The 16862-nt window shown below is 42.7% G+C and overlaps 1 long non-coding RNA gene across 1 annotated transcript; it reads right to left on the reverse strand.

Moving 5' to 3' along the window:
• Positions 1–3166: 3166 nt before the first annotated feature.
• Positions 3167–16510, reverse strand: LOC124973875 (uncharacterized). The gene is made up of 3 exons (XR_007106716.1): positions 16375–16510; positions 3399–3561; positions 3167–3295 (listed from the first exon to the last, which is right to left on the reverse strand). It is a non-coding gene; the product is annotated as an uncharacterized LOC124973875 (long non-coding RNA).
• Between the last annotated feature and the right edge of the window lie 352 nt (positions 16511–16862).

The following is a 16862-nucleotide window of genomic DNA, read 5'->3' on the forward strand; positions in this document are numbered from 1 at the left end:
ATGCATATTTTTTGATTCTTGGCCAAAAGGATATCTCCAGATTAGGATATACCATGGTTTTATTTAGGAAAGGCTCCAGGCCTTTCAGTGAAATCCCCCTAACTTACCTTTTCCAATGGGTTCAAATAAATCTGGAGCCAGAGAGTGTTAGTTTTCATTGTGGAGATAGGGCATATATGTCCTTGCCACCAGTGTGGAGAGGCCACAAGCTTGTTGGCCTACATGGCCCAGGAACTTCAATAGCACCAAGGGTGACAAAGATGCATCGGGTACATTAAATCTATCTAGAATCAAAAGGGTAATACTTGCATCTCTCAGAACATTGATAACTTTAATATCAGGGATAGTGGACAACACAGGGACAGCTGTTAGAGGAACCTCTGTACATCTCTATGCCCAGCTCCTTAAGGCACTCAGGGAAACCACTGCAGGGGGAGACAAAAACTAACCAGCAGGTAGATTCCTGGTAGGAGAGGTCCTACAAAATCACCCAGGCTCTGCAACTTTTGACCACCAATACTGGGGGAAACTGTCACTTTGCAAGGAGAATGTTGCTTTTATGGGAAGAATTCTTGAGTTAAGCTCATTGACAAAAAAACTCCAATCAGATTGTAACACATGAAGAAGAGCTTTCTAATTGGTGAACATTCCTGTGGGAACAACTCCTTCACAGCTTGTGGCCCTTACTTGCCCACTTAGGCATGGTGTGTTTGATTGTGCTCTTTGGCTCATGTATATTTAATACCTTAGGGAAATTCATCCCTTCTTATCTCGAAGCTATCAAGTTCCACATGATATTAGAGAGTGGGCCACAGATGCATTTTCAATATCTTCCAGATAGACCCACTGAAGAGCTTCCCTATTTGCCAGAGCTTATGTCCCCATGCAGCCTGAAGAAGGAAGAGTGGTCATCAACCAAATCCCCTAATGGAAGTTAGGATTATTTCTTCAGAGGGGGCAGATAAGAGCAGGAACTAGAAACATGATAGGCACACACAGCAGGGACCTTGATTGCTACAATTCCATATTTAAAATACCTAGTGAGCATGTGAATAAGCACATGAGCAGCACTTAATGAACTTCCTGACTGGAGGGTGGGGGGGCCCATGATCACAGAATGTCTTCCTCTGATTGGATGGAGAAACTCCCTTCCCTAAAAGCCATCAGACAATGGCTTTAAAGGTCACCCCCACCAATGCCAATATAAAACCCTAGACAACAGCAACTCAACAACAACTCATGTGGAAACCCTCCCTCGCGCAAGTTGCACCACTTCTGTGTTTGAAGAAAGAAAAAGTATTTGTCACTTTACCCTCTCTTCGCTATGAGTCTCATTCTTCAGATGCACAAGAGAAAGAACCTACACCTCACTTCATCTCACAAGCAATAGAAGAAAGCAAGGGGAGAAATGCCCCCAATGCCTCACAAAAACAATTCAACAACTGGCCATACAGACAATGCCTTAGAAGAAATGCAGTATGAAGAATTTACAAGGTTGATGTTTTAAATCATTCAGGAACTACAAGAAGATCTAAGCAAGAATTAAAAGAGAAAATACAGGAAATGAAAGATCATTTCAGCAAAAAAAAAAAAAAAAGTTCTGAGAAAGAAAGAAACAGAAATCCTGAAAATGACAGACTCAATAAATCCAAGTAAATATTCAGTTGAAAGCATCACCAACAGATTACACAACAGACAAGACAGATTTCCAGGCCCTGAAGACAGACCTATGTGATCTTTAAATCAGAAACACAAGACAAATAAAGAACAGAATATTCAGGAAATCTGGCACAATATTAAAAGAGCAAACCTAAGAATCACTGACAATGGAGAGAGTGGTGAGATACAACCTAAGGTTATATGTCACCTATTCTGTAAAATAACATCACAAAACATAATTTGAGACGTTGGGAATGAGATGGAAATCCACATTCTGAGTCCCCAATAGAAAACACCAATCTGGAGCCTCTCATTAGAATTAACTTGTAACACTATAATATATAATTAAACTATAGTTATGAATTATAATTAAATTATAACATAACTTAAATTGCCAATACACAAATTGTACAATTTTAAAAGACTTGAGAGAAAATTGGAAACTCACATTTACTGTGAAACCAATGAGAATTACCTCTATTTTCTTCACACAGACTCCCAAATTAAGGAGGGTTTGGAACAATGTACACCACACCCTCAAAAGAATATACTGCCATCAAAGACTGCCATGTCCAATAACTGTATCCTTCATAGCCGATGAAGAAATAAAATCCCTCCAAGAGAGTTACAAACCAAAAGAATTCATAACTACTAAGACAGCACTACTTCAACAAATGCTATACCCATCAAAGAATAAAATAATCAGATACAACAAATGCATGAGTCGCATTAGAGCACAAGCCAAGTCAAAGCTAACCAGGACCAAATTAAACATTAGAAATAAAAGGGGAGGAAACCAATGTCATGTCTCTATAGAAATACTGAATGTAATTGGCCTCGACTGTCCAACTAAAACAGTAACTTCCAGAGAAAATCAACACACATGATCCAACTATGTGTTTTCCAAGCGACCCACCTTAAAGGCAAATACATCCAAAGCAAGAAGAATGGAAAAAAGGTAATCCATCCAATTAGACACAAAACCAAACATGCGTAGTTACACTTTTATCTGTCACAGTAGATCTCAAGTCACAATGAACCAGAAGACACAAAATGGGTCAGTTAACACTGGTAAAGGGTACAGTATAACCAGAAGATGAAAGGACTGTAAATATTTGTTCCCCAAACCTCAGTGCACCCACCTTCATGTGAAAAAAAATTCCCACACAATAATAATAATTTCCACACAACTCTCTCACCCACAGATAAGTAATCAACACCCAACCCATATTACGACTGTTCTGATCTAAAATAATATGATTACCCAATCAGATGGACTGAAAAGACACTTAGAGAAGAATTCTTTCATCAATAACCAAACTCACTTTCTTCTCAGTTAATCACAAAACCTCCTCCCAAACTAAACATATTTTATGACACAAAGACTTAGTAAATGCAAAAATATAATCCCTTGCAATTTATCTTATCATAATAAAATGAAATTAGAAACCAATAGCAAGGGAAAAACAATATAAACACATGGAATTCAAATAACAAGCTTACTAACTATTAATGAATCATAGAAGAAAATCAATGGAGAATTCAAAAAATTCTTAGCAACAAATAAGAACTTCACAGAATCTTCTTGAAGGTGGTTCTAAGAAGAAAGTTCATGGCATCAACATCCCAAATGAACCTAGAGAAAATAAATTTCTGTCTAAATTCTTATTCTCATGAAGCAATATCCATATCCCCTCCCTCAATTTATATCCCCAGGTCAGCTCTTTGTGATTACTTACAGAGACCTTCTTGGATCCCACATGGTCTCTACGTCTCTAGGTCTCTAGGTCCTTCGGGGAGCCTGCTGCCTCTTTCTAAGGCATGTTTCTCACTTCAAGAAATCCTCTTGCTCCATCTAGCATGCTTCTCCTCCAACTCTTTCTTCTTGACAAGAACCTGGAACTACAAATATTGAGAAAATCAACCCCACATCCACATCTTTCATGAATAAAAGAGAGAAAAGAAAAGAACTACAAATAGAAGGAAGAAATCAGCTGAATGTGTTGGTGTAGACCTGTCAACACAGCCCTTAGGTAGAGGCATGAAAACTACAAGCTTGAGGCTACACTGCACACTTTAACCAGGCTGGGTCTCAAAATAAAATTTTAAAAGGTGCTAGGATATAGTTCTGTGGTTAGTGGAGTGCAGGTCTAGTATGTGTGAGGCCCTGGGTGCAATCCTTACTACCGATAAAAGGAAAAAAAAAAAAAAAAAAAAACAATAAAACAAAAACAAGATTAACATCAACACATTGGAAAACATACAGCTACTAAATTAATTGATCAGAAATTAAAATATTTTCCCACAAATTAGAAGATAAGAATACATGCCTTCACCAGTTCTTTTTAACATACCAGAATCCTTGCCAGATCAATTCAGCAAGAAAGAGACACATAGGACATAGTTATTGAAAGGAACAAGTATAATTACCTCTGTCCATAGAAGACATACTTTTATGCATATAAAACCTTAAAATTCCATGACAATAACCACCAGAATGAATAATTCTGTGAAGGTGCCAAAGCACAACCCACACACACATAAGTTGTGCTTTATACATTAAAAGTAAAAATATGGAAAGAAGAGCAAGAAAACAATTTCATCTATCATCTCAAATAGAATAATATATTAGAGCCTACTTAATCAAGGAAATCACAGACTTGTAACCTGAAACCTATAAAAACCATGAAGGAAATTTACACAGACACCAAAGAATGAAAGACAGTAAATGATCAGGAGTTGGAACACTTAAATTTGTTAACTAATCAATACTACACAAAGGAACCCATGGATTCAATGCAATCCCTAACAAAAGACTAATGTCTTGTTGCAAAAATTTTAAATACCATCCTAAAACTGATATGGAATCTGAAAGGTAACAACTACCAAAACAGTACTGAACAAGAACAAACCTGGAGGTCTGGCACACCTTGATTTCAAAACGTCCTGCTGAAAAGCTAGTCATGAGAACAGTTTGAAAATGAAAGACAGAAATGTAGATGAATTAAACAGGCTAGAAAATGCAAAACAAAGCCCTTACATAAACTATCAAATGGTTTCTGACAACACCATTCAATGGGAAATGAACACACTTTTCAACAAATGCTGTTGAAAAAACTGGATACACACACACACACACACACACACACACAACTAACAATGAGACATATAAATAAAGACTGCTGGTGTAACTCTTTAGATCCACAGCTCCATCAGAGAACAGAGCTCCACCTGATCCCAGCTTAATCTTCCAAATCTGTGTTTGTGAGCTTCATTTTTCTAGTCCCCTTCACCCCATGCTGGAACTGGGAGTTAGGCCTTGCTGGTCGAGGCGCTTATGTTAGTTTTCTAAATTCATGCTTTACAGGAATACCTAAAGGTGAAATTCAAGGTGGTCTACTCATCTCTGCACTAGGATTGTTTGATCAAAATAATTGCACTAACACTGCCTTTCCTGTCTCAAGGAGGATTATTTTAAATGTGGCATGCATATATGATAGGATATTATGTGTTCTGAATTACAAAGGAAGTTCTGTCCAATTCTAGAACACAAATGAACCTTTAGAATCTTATGCTAAGTAAACGAATACATTTTGTATGACTCTACTAACATGAGGTACATGGAGTAGTCAAATCATAGGACAAAGAGAATACTGGTTTCCACACCCTTAAAAAGAGGGAAAATTGAGACTTCTTCTTTAACAAATGAGTGAATTTCAAATTTCCAAAATGAAAAAGTTCTGTGGCTCTATCAGGGTATCAGAAGGATGGCAATACAAATGTACTAAAAACCACTGACCTGCAGTCCTAAATGGTTAAGATAGTATAACTTTGTTATGTGGATTTGATCACATATGAATAATTTAGTCACATTTTAGTTCCAAATAAATGCTGAAAAAATTCTCCACTTGGAGATCAGAGCAAGAAGATATGTTAAAGGACATGCAAGCGGAAAGGAAGGATCACTAACTCAGCCCCAGGAAAAATTTTAAAGCCAGTATCACTGGATTTTCAGCTTTTAACTCCTCTTCTAATGTGATTGAAGGCACAATTATATGATAATTGTAGAGCTAGTGGTGTTGCTAGAGCATGCACACTGTGAGCTCAGGCATGTGCACACATGTGCCACTAACACTGCCAGGATGTGGGGGTCCTGTGGGGAATGAACTTAGGGTCCTGGACTTTGTTGTGGCAGTGGGAAAAACACAGGAGAGGAATCAATAGGTGGACGGACATAAATATCTATCTCAGGAACTGTTGCTGCATCTGTGAATATCCCAGTCATTTCCTTCCTGAGTCATTTCCTCTGAACCATTCAGGAGAAGAATGGCCGTCTTGGAGGAAAAGCTCCCCCCACCACTCCTGAAGGGTCATCTCTGATCTGCTTGCATCCACCAGCCCAGGATCCTAGAGACCAGCACCACTCAAGCACAAGAGGCATGGCCACCCACCAGCACAACTGCTGTACTCACACGCACTGAACAAGAATCAGAAAGCAGAATCTCACTTCTGCCACAGTCACCGACCTCCAGTGGGCTCCAGCTGAGTGTGAGCAACACACCAGATCAACAGAAACAAGGGCACGTGGGAAGGGATTGCCATCACCGATGTTCTCCTGGGACCACATTCAGCACCCAACACACAGACACACACCACACACCCACCCTTACTCATGCATGTACACCGGTGACAACCCCTTCTACTACAGATACCATAAACCACTCATATTTGAATATAGTATACAAACATCAGCTCACTGCCATCCCACCACACGGATGCACAAATTGACCCCATCCCTGCATTCCCTGAATACACACACAACACCTTGCCTTCAAAAGCATATACTCAATTCCTATTCCCAAATACACATGCCAGTGGTTTCCCCACATACTCACCAATATGCAGCTGTGAACTATACTTTCCAAAATACATGCCTCTACATTCTTATGTGAAAAACACTCCCTAAAGACATGTGCACAGGACACCTACAAACCTTGAAAATACACACACACACACACACACACACACATACACATACACACACACAAACGGAGTCACACATAACCCTACTTGTAGTCAGAAGTCACACAGAATCCTAAATCCTCTGGAAAATCACACAGACATGATACTCTCCAAAGACATACATACTTGATAAGCATTACTAATACTATTTCCTCCTCAACATACACAAACAGAACTTAGAACTTCCCAAAGACTTAACACAACCAGATACACCCCGATTATAAAAATGGAACATCCGCAACCCTGAAAAACATGGGAACAAACTACAACATACATAACAACTATTTGCAGAAAGACTTGGTGTGCAAATACTAACTCCCAAACACATAAAGACTCACAACCCTCTCCAAATGTACATAACAATGATGTCAACTACAATACACTTGTCATCATTTCCCAGATACACACATAATCTACTTGTGGCCCCAGTGCAAAATACAACACTGCCCTCTCTAAGCTCATACCCTCACTAAGTCAAAGGGTAAACGCACAGAAATTCTACCTTTGAGCACTCCTTTTACAAAAATACCTATAAATCCCACACCATGAACAATGTACATACACTTTAACCAAACATCCTAACTTCTCTTCCCATATAAACATACCTCCTACATTACCTCAGGGGATGCACACACCATCCACCTACAGCTCGAGAATAAATACACAGCCACCACATTTCTAAATACATTCACAGTCATAGATTATACGAACTTGAGAACGCACGTGTCTAAATCTACACACACACAGTACATCCACAGAACCAAAAGCACACATGGTCGCTCTGTCACTGTAATGGGTATGTACAGGACTGCTCATACCTCCTGATGTATACAACTGCACAGAAATCTGTTGTGTCACAAGCATACAACCCCACAGAACTCTGAAAATGCTCAATTGTATAAAATTCCTGTGATATATCTGATCATACACTCAGAATTCCCCATACCCAAATATGAAACACATACACCACAAAACCCAATTAAATCACCATCTGTAACCTTCATACAAACCTCCTAATTATAATCACCTCCAAAGAAACACTCAAAACAGATACACATATCCTCATATCCCAGAACAATATAAACCAGCCGATATAACACAAAATGCAATAACACACTCTATCAATAACTGAATATGCTCACAACACATCATATACTTAACATATGACATCAATATTCATTGCAAAATGTATCATATATGATCACTTACATGTCACACACATGCACATGCACTCAATGCCTCAGCATTTGAACATAAGTGCAGACACAGCACTCTGACTTACATAGCATCACCTACTCCTCACACAGGATGCCCCTCTGTAACCCATAACAACCCAATCACCTCGAAGCCCAAAATACAAACATACACAGCAGTACACCCTGAAAAAATCTATCAACAGCATCTGTCCACATCCACAGGCTCCATACACACACCTCCTAGCATCCCAACATACCACATGATCCATTCTGTCCACATCTCTGCACCAAAATTTATATGTCCTAAATTCTTACCTAGAAACCATGTACATTCATATAAATTTTAAGATCTGAAAGCACACACGGCCAATAAATGGTGATACACAGTCCTACATCTTCTCAAATGTATGAACGCATGTTCCAACAGTTCAGTGCCAAAAAAAAAAAAAAAAAATCATGGAACCAGCACTAACAAATTAAATACATGCATTGCCACAAAGGCACTCACCCCAGCACAGATCAAGGAAATCACTCATATCCAATCATTACACACATGACAATCAAACATGGACACACAAGATGATTCATGGTGTCCTGCTCCATATCCTTTCCCTGATTCTTCATATGAAACACAAAAGACCACCAAGTCCCGGTCCTAAGGCACAAGACACACATACACTGCATCACATACATAGTCTGATGTTTGACACCTCCAGTCAGCAATTTGTTACAGGCTATTAGTCTTGTGGGCTCTGCAGATAGAAGTCGAGGGATGAAAATGCAGATTTCAGGCACACACCTTTGTGTTCAAAATATAAGAGAACATAAAAGTGCAAAGCAGAGAGTACACTCCCTCCTATAAAACTCAGTAAGTGCTCAATATAGAGAAAACTCTTCAAATAGGAAGACAGCCCTCTGTGATACCTCTTATAGACATGAAACTACTCTGGGACAAAAGGGGGTACCTCTAGGGGAGGATCACCACAAATAGACCCAAGTGACCCTCCATCTCAGCCAATGCAGATGTTGCCTAGCTGGGAGGACACACTGTTGTGCAATGCATGATCCCATGCTAGGCCTGGACTGGTCCACCTGAACTCCCTGCAGTCACATCTCCCCCAATTTGTGAATAATTTCAGACGTCACAGTCTACGGTTACTTGGCCCCATCACCTTTGAACTGTGGCAACACAGTACGTGTGGTGGACAGAGGACAGTAGAGGAAAAGTGCTCTCCATATGGTGACAGGGAAGCAAAGAGAGGCAAAGAGCAAAAGGAACTGGTGTCCTAATACCCATTCAGGGGCACATCCCCAGTGACGTCATTTCCACCAACTGGGCCCCACCTCATAAAAGGTGCCACTCCCCCCCAGTGAGCCATCAGGTGGGAAACAAACGTGTAATATATGAACCTATGGGGGACACTAAAGAACCATACCATCAGGTTCCACCCTTGTCCCCATAACCTCATGTCCATCTCACAGCATTCAGTACATCTCCAAGAGTCCCAATAGTCTCAACAGTTCCTGAATTGCTCAGAAGCCCTTCTCCAAAGCCACTTCTGACACTCAAGGAAATTCAGTGAAGCTGTACCCTGATGAAAAAGGCTTATATTCTGCTCTTTTGTCCTTTTCCTTCATGAGCATGATTTTCTTTTCTCCCACACCCTCATCCCTGTCCTAATGACTAGCTGGAGAGTTAGTTAAAAACACTAACCTTTATACTGAGCACTCCCCGTTCCTTGGTCACAGGAAATATCCAAATTCAAAGGAATTCACAGAGTTCTAGAGCAGAGTATGACGGGGATGAAAACCAGAAGCCCAAACCTTCAAAATGCTAGCTTCTCAACAATCATGTTATCTTAGAGTCACAGGTCCCAGATGAACCAGTGACCACTGGACCCGCATAAGACCCTCACAACACATGTTCCAGAAAAGGACATTTGTCCACACTAGTGAACTACCCTGGTGCCCACACGACCAAGACAGAGGGAACAATTCCACATAACATGCTATATAAATTTTCACGGGGCAGTGCAAGCAAGATGAAATCAGGAGCTAGACATCATTCTTCTGACATGTTGACATGTTACAACATAAAGGCTTTTCTTCTCCCAACACTCTGATTCTTCAGTTATTGGCTCTTTCAGTAGAAAGCAAAGCAGAAGCAAACCTTTCAAACTTACTTTGGCTGTAATCCTCTGTAAAATGACAAGGAACTTAAACAAACTTCTAAGATACAATTGCAAAGGTGAAACACAAACATCCCAAAGGGAAGAATCTAAAAAAACACAGCAGGGCCAATATTAAGTCTTGTGCTCCATGTGTGGAACTGGGGCACATGATGGAGCAATATGGGTTCCAGGGGACTTGGGCATCCTCACCCCTCCAGCCTTGTCTACTGCAGGACCACTCCATGGACCTGGCTGGGCTCACTGCCTGTGACTTCCCGTGGCCGGTGTTTCATGTTCCTGGCATTGCTGCATTCCTGGGGTCTCCAATACAACACTGGCCTCACTCTCACAGTTTAACAAATCACCCTTTCTGGGCCTGCTGGATGGGACTCTGACTGCTTCACATATTTTCCTGACAACCAGGCTTTCCTGCAAATATCAGTACGACCCTCCAGGGCCCCACAACTCTTGCAGTCTGCATGCCTGAGTCCAGTATCACATGGACAATGCCATGGTCCTCTGTCAATGAGAGCAGTAGCCAGGCCAGCCTAGACCACGGCCTCTGTGTGCCTGTGTGCTGTTAGTTAAACAAGGAATGGATCCTGAAGTAAGGATTCCTAGGCTGCCCTGGTACCCTGACATTCTCATCTCAAACAAGCCTTGCCCACAAAGTATATATCTAGTGTATTAGTGCAAAGTATTTAGCTACATTTCATGGCATTCATCTCCTTACCAACCACACCCATCTTGAACCCTATGAAGCCCTTTTTTCTGGGAAATTTACAAGTATTTCAAATCTTCCCACACTGTTTTTTGCTCCTGACTCCTACTATAAATCTGGTTCAAACCAGCTAGAAATATCCAGGCCACGTCCTAAATGATATGCTGCCTTGAAATTTCCTTGATGAGATTAATTAGTCTGTGTTTTCAGGACCCTTTTCCTCACCTTGACATAGATCAGACAAACTCAGAGGAGGAAAAGTGTATTTGGTTCATGCTCTCAGAGATCTCAGTCCAATGACTGCAAACTCCACAGCTCTGGTACTGAGGTGAGTCAGAACATCATGGTGCAATGGTATGGAGCAGGAAAGCACATCAGGACATACTAATCACAAAGTGGGCAGGGGGGAGAAGTGAGGATACTCTGCTCACAGTACAAACTATGAACCCCAAAGGGATGCCCCCACTGACTGACTTCCTCCAGGCACACATACCTGCCTGCATTTACAACCCAGTAAATCTGTATCAATGGACTAATGCACTCATTAGGTGAAACCTTTCAAAACCCAGTCATTTCACCTCTAAAGGTTTTTGCACTCTTATACATGAGATTTTGGGGGAATCTCACATCAAAGCATAACGATCTGTAACCTTTAAATAAGATTTCCACGAATTCTATACATATGGAAAATGTACTGAAAATGTAGAGCAATACATGCTAGAAGTCACATGAGTAGCCTCTAATCCAGTTCCTAATAAGGTACTTATTTCGATCTCAAAACCACATGGAAACAGCCTCTACTGTCTGCATTACTCCCCACTTTCTGGGGTCTGACTTCACATCAGCATCACCCACAAAGCTCTCTTTTACCATTCATGGTTTTCTCTAGCCTGCTGCTCCAAGCTCTTCCAAGCCACTCCTGCAAAACCAACTCCAAAGCCTTCTGAACCACATGATCAGGTACAGTCACAGCAATGTGCACACTCTCGGAACCAATTTTCTGGGTTAGTCAACTGTCTGTCACAGTACAAAAATCTCTGAGGTCGACACGTTGAATGGAGGGAAGATTAATTTGGGATCATTGTTTAGAGGTTACAGTCCATGATTGCTTGGTCCTGTTGCTGTTAGGCCTGTGGCGAGGAAGTACATCTTGCTGGAGGAAAACTGCTCACCTCAAGGTAGACAGGAAACAAGAGAATGAGAAGGAGAGCACCATCAACAGCACCATCCACTGGAGACCAAGCTTTTGACTCATGAGCCTATCCCATATGGAAAGACACAATCCCAAGATCACACTCAGATCCCCTTACTTACTCCATCCACCACTTCATGCAAAGAGAAAACCTGCTCAGAATTTTTCCCTGGGTCATATCCCAAAGGAAAAGTCGTCAAGGAGTCAGGCACAGAAAACTACAGGTGGGATCCAGGAAAGGAAGGAGGAGGCATTGTACGGTCTCCTGGAGGCCACCCTGATCACACAGTTAACTGATAGGTCACCTGCTCAATGGAAATGGAGCAAAATGAGAAGGCTGAAATACCCTATCAGGAAAGCATGAAGCAGAGTGTGCTTCTCACTGAAATAGAATCCTGATACTTCAAGAAAGGATGGAGAACATTTCAAAACATGACCAAGTGGAACATGTCTCCCAAGCAGAAAGCAAAATATGAACAGAACTTTGGGGACCCTTGGATGTAGTGACCAGCCCTGAAGCTTCAGGATTCCACAGGGAAGGGGTGCCCGATATCCAGCAGCAAACACCACCCAGGGCATATCAAGTACTGGGGTACAGGTTCTGTAGGATTTCAGAAGCCCCACACTGTGGAGGCTGGTGTCTTCATCCACTAGCTTAGACTCAGAGGAGCCAACTGCATTCTTGGCTGCCCAGCTGATTCTCAGAGCACTGGCATAGGACTGGTATTCTCCCATCTCACCTCCTGCCCAGGAAACCCCACGATTTTATGCCTGCTGCCCATCACAAACAAGAAACCTAATAAAAATTTCTGTTTTGTCCACCAAGTCCCACACAAGTGCTGAAGAGGAATCCATATGCCTATGGAATGACCATGGCTGAATCTATCTATCCACATGAGGAAAAGTCACAAAACAACATTCATGAGTGCTTTGGGCCCTCAAGGATGAACCAACCCAGTTAGGAGCAGTGGGTCAGAATGACCACTGTCAATGCATACACACAACGATTCCTGATGCCCCACCCACAATACACACAGAATCACCAACATATGAACTCATTGTTGCCTGAACATGTTTACTTCACACACATGACTCATCATACATCCTGAAAACACATACACACCCATGAGGTATGCTAGTAAATGCTTAATAAGATATCATCCAGCAGGACATAAAAAAAGTCTTGACTTTCAGTTTACAAGGTGTATCTAGTCAACCAAGACTAATTTCAACTTAACAACCAGATACCACTAAATACAAACACAAAAAGGGTTGAGCCCCATCACTTACCACAACTAGTTCCAGCCCACACCAGCATACAAAGTATGTGTGCTAGCAATTTGACTGTCCCTGGAATATGAACTTCAACTTCAACCCCAAATTCACAAAGAAAATCATATTGCTATCTCCAGCAATAAATCACCTGAACATATGTACAACTGTTATCTATACCCTGAACAGATATAATGCCTGTTACTTCTGAACATAAGTGCAACTGCTATCTGCACCCTGAACGGATATAACACTTGTTACTATATCAACTTTTACACAAAATACCCTATTTGTCCTAAATGTTCACATCTGTTATTCCTACAAAACAACAAAGAAATAAAACATGAGCCGGAAACATGTCTGTACAACAAACACGTTGCCCCCATACACACCATGAACACCCTACAGGCACACATTCTGGGAAACCAACAAGTATACAAACACTTGTCCCATGCACTACCCAAATAGACACACATGAAGTCCCACACTTCTCAAATACATTTCTCCACAACACCTCCGTGCACAATGTACACAGCCTAGTTCCAAGCATACAATAAACCTCCCACATCTGTCAGAGCACACACCCCGTGAATTCAAGGACACTCTCAGCCACCAAAAAACCTCTACTTTTCAAACACACGAGACTGAACACAAATACCAGGAACACTCAGGCAACATCACACCAATCTTCAAGGATTACATTCCGCCATACGCACAAACACAACTCTTGAGCATCTTGTATATGCATAAACTCTAAATATGCACATCCACAATCCCATGAACATACACCTAAACACTCATGTGCATACACAGAAAACACAAAAACATTCATCTGGCATGCATGAGGCACAGTTCAATACCAGCACACACAAAAAACCAAACATGCACTAATCTTTATACACAGTTTCCACACAAGAACTGGGAAACAGACACCCGAGTATTCCCAAAACTTCTCATAGAGATTCCCTAAAACACTGCATAGTATTCTACATCCCCAGAAAGCAACCTGCCAACCATGCCACTCAAAATGTCTATATATGCCTATGAACATCACAACATTCCTCAAACAAATACACTCTGAATACTCCTATCATCCTCATTCCCAAGGAAAAAATTTATAGAATGCAACCACTTAGTGATAAATCCACAAACCAATGTGCATTCCCAACACACAGGAACATCTCCAGCATATTATATAAAATACACATAAAACCACTTACAAATCCCATATTATCACTGGCTGCAAGAATGCACTTCTTCTCCACCCCAATACTAAGAAATCACTCTGTCGTGCATCTCTAACACATAGAAACACAATTCCCACACTCCCCTTTGTAAATGCCTCACCTCTCCACCCCATACGTACATCCCTACTTCCCAGTTATATACAAGTAAGTTTCTCATCAATACACACATGGCCACAGAAAATACACATCAAAACTGCCATGTCCCTTAAGTACACATACACTCGAACATTCTTCCTTCTCACTACTGTTGCTCATTCATGTAACAAACACTGACACAAACAAATGAGCACCTCTGGGGTGTGCTAGTTAATTCAATCTCCATATACATGTACCTCTCCATAAGCATCACATCCCTACACGATTAACCGGCACACACAAATATACAAATATTCCCAAATAGGTAGTACCTTACACTACCATCGTACACAAGAACACAAACTGCCAACACAAGAAACAACTCCCCATCAAAAATGCAGAATCCTACTAACTGCCACACCACAAGCACATATATTTATCCTACTCCTACAGAAAAGTACTCTCAGACCTGGCCTCAGACACTCAAGTACATATACATGAAGAGGAATACCAAAAATAAAAACAAACCCACATAACCAATCACCATGTCCTGAACGTAAAAATACTCCTACACATCCCAATTATGTCAATCACTTTGCAAACCCAGAGAAATATACCCAAACATGATCCTTAACCCTGCTCATATGCACAAACACACATTTATTTCAAAAATTACCATCCTGCATGCACACACGCCAGTCTTCAGGGGCAAAACAAGCAAACAAAAAGAACCACAGGGGAAATATTACAAAATCCAGATCAGGAACACCTAACCTCAACTCTCTGAGTTTATCTTCCCACCCTCCAAATACACACAACCCTACAAAGTCTCACAAAATCAGTCACGACTCTCCCTTAGTCTCAAATTACAACCACTCACCACCACCTGCGATTCTGAATACACAGCAGATTCTCATCAGTCACTTGAAAACTAAACAAACCCCAAACTCTGAAGGCATGTCAACACATGAGGGGCACCACCACCCCCACAAAAGGAACAGTGACAGCCACACATGCCCTCTGAATTCCTACCATCCCTACAAGGACAAACTCAGCATCTCATTTTCTCTTACAAATAACCTCCCATTGATCATCATGCCCTTCAAAATGAAAGGAAAGCTTCCTGCACCCAGAAACACCGACAAGGGCCTCCCACTAACCCGCCAACACACACCAGAGCATGCGATCCATTTCCCGTGTGCGACGCCACACAATTTAATAAACCAAATCTCAATCTCTTTATTGCAAAACCACTGTAGGGCAGACGCTTCTCATCCGGTCATCCAGTCCATTTTCCACACTCTTCCGCCGCAGCCAACCTGCGACTGCACGTCCACCGGGACGCGACCACAGCAGAAGGGCCAGAGCGGCTCGGTCAGGTCCTCCCTTTTGCAAAGTCGCCAGCGCCACCGGACAGGACTGTCCTTCTGCCTAAGGACGCGGAGGCCGCCGACATCTCCAGCACGCACTGTCTCCCGGGGACCAGGAGAGGCCGTCCCAACTCCACGGACCTCGACACCGGTCCCCTCCCTGCAGACCAGACGCCGCTGCTCGCTCACCGTGGAGGCTCCGCTCAGCGCCACGGCCACGGGCCGACCCAGAGGCTCCGCGCTCGCACCGCCTTGACAACCGTCCACTCGCTTCAGGCACAGGAGGCGCGGGGCCGCGCGGGGCCTGGTCTCGGCGCCGCCCGCTTCCAGGCGAGAACCGGCCGCGGGGCGACAGCGCCCGCGCGGACACACGACGGGGAGGCCTGCCGGCCAGGAAGGAAGACCGGCGCACGACCGACCGGGGAGGGAGAGGCGCGCGGGTCCAGTACCTCTGGGCTGGGAACCACTCTGGTCGCAGCACGGGAGCCGCGCCGGCCGTTTGGGAACCGCCACCCGCGCTCGCGCTATGCGTTGCAGTGCTGCAGCCGCAACCGACGCTGGACCGTTGGACGGCGGCCCGCGAGCGCCACAGCGCCTCCAGACAAGCGCGTGCGCGTGCGCGTGCGCGAGGGCGGCGGCGGCGGGAAGCGCGGAGCGCCTGCAGGACCTGATGGCAGTGCCTCGGGGTCCTCGAGGTGTCGCCTGCAAAGCGGATCCTCCTAGGGGAGCCTGGGGCTGCTCCTTCCTTCAGCGAGTGCACCTGAAACGACCGCCTGATGTTCACTATTACACCCCTTCGTGCCTGCATTGGAGACCGCCCTGGCTGCAGCCTTGCAAGTTCTCTATCCTGAAGCTCAGGCTCTTCATTTTGAAAGCACTGTTTTGTTTTGTTTGTTTTTAATTTATTTTTATTGTAAACAAATGGGATACATGTTGT

Source organism: Sciurus carolinensis, unplaced genomic scaffold (assembly GCF_902686445.1).
Source record: "Sciurus carolinensis unplaced genomic scaffold, mSciCar1.2, whole genome shotgun sequence".
In the NCBI taxonomy this organism is placed as follows: Eukaryota; Metazoa; Chordata; class Mammalia; order Rodentia; family Sciuridae; genus Sciurus; species Sciurus carolinensis.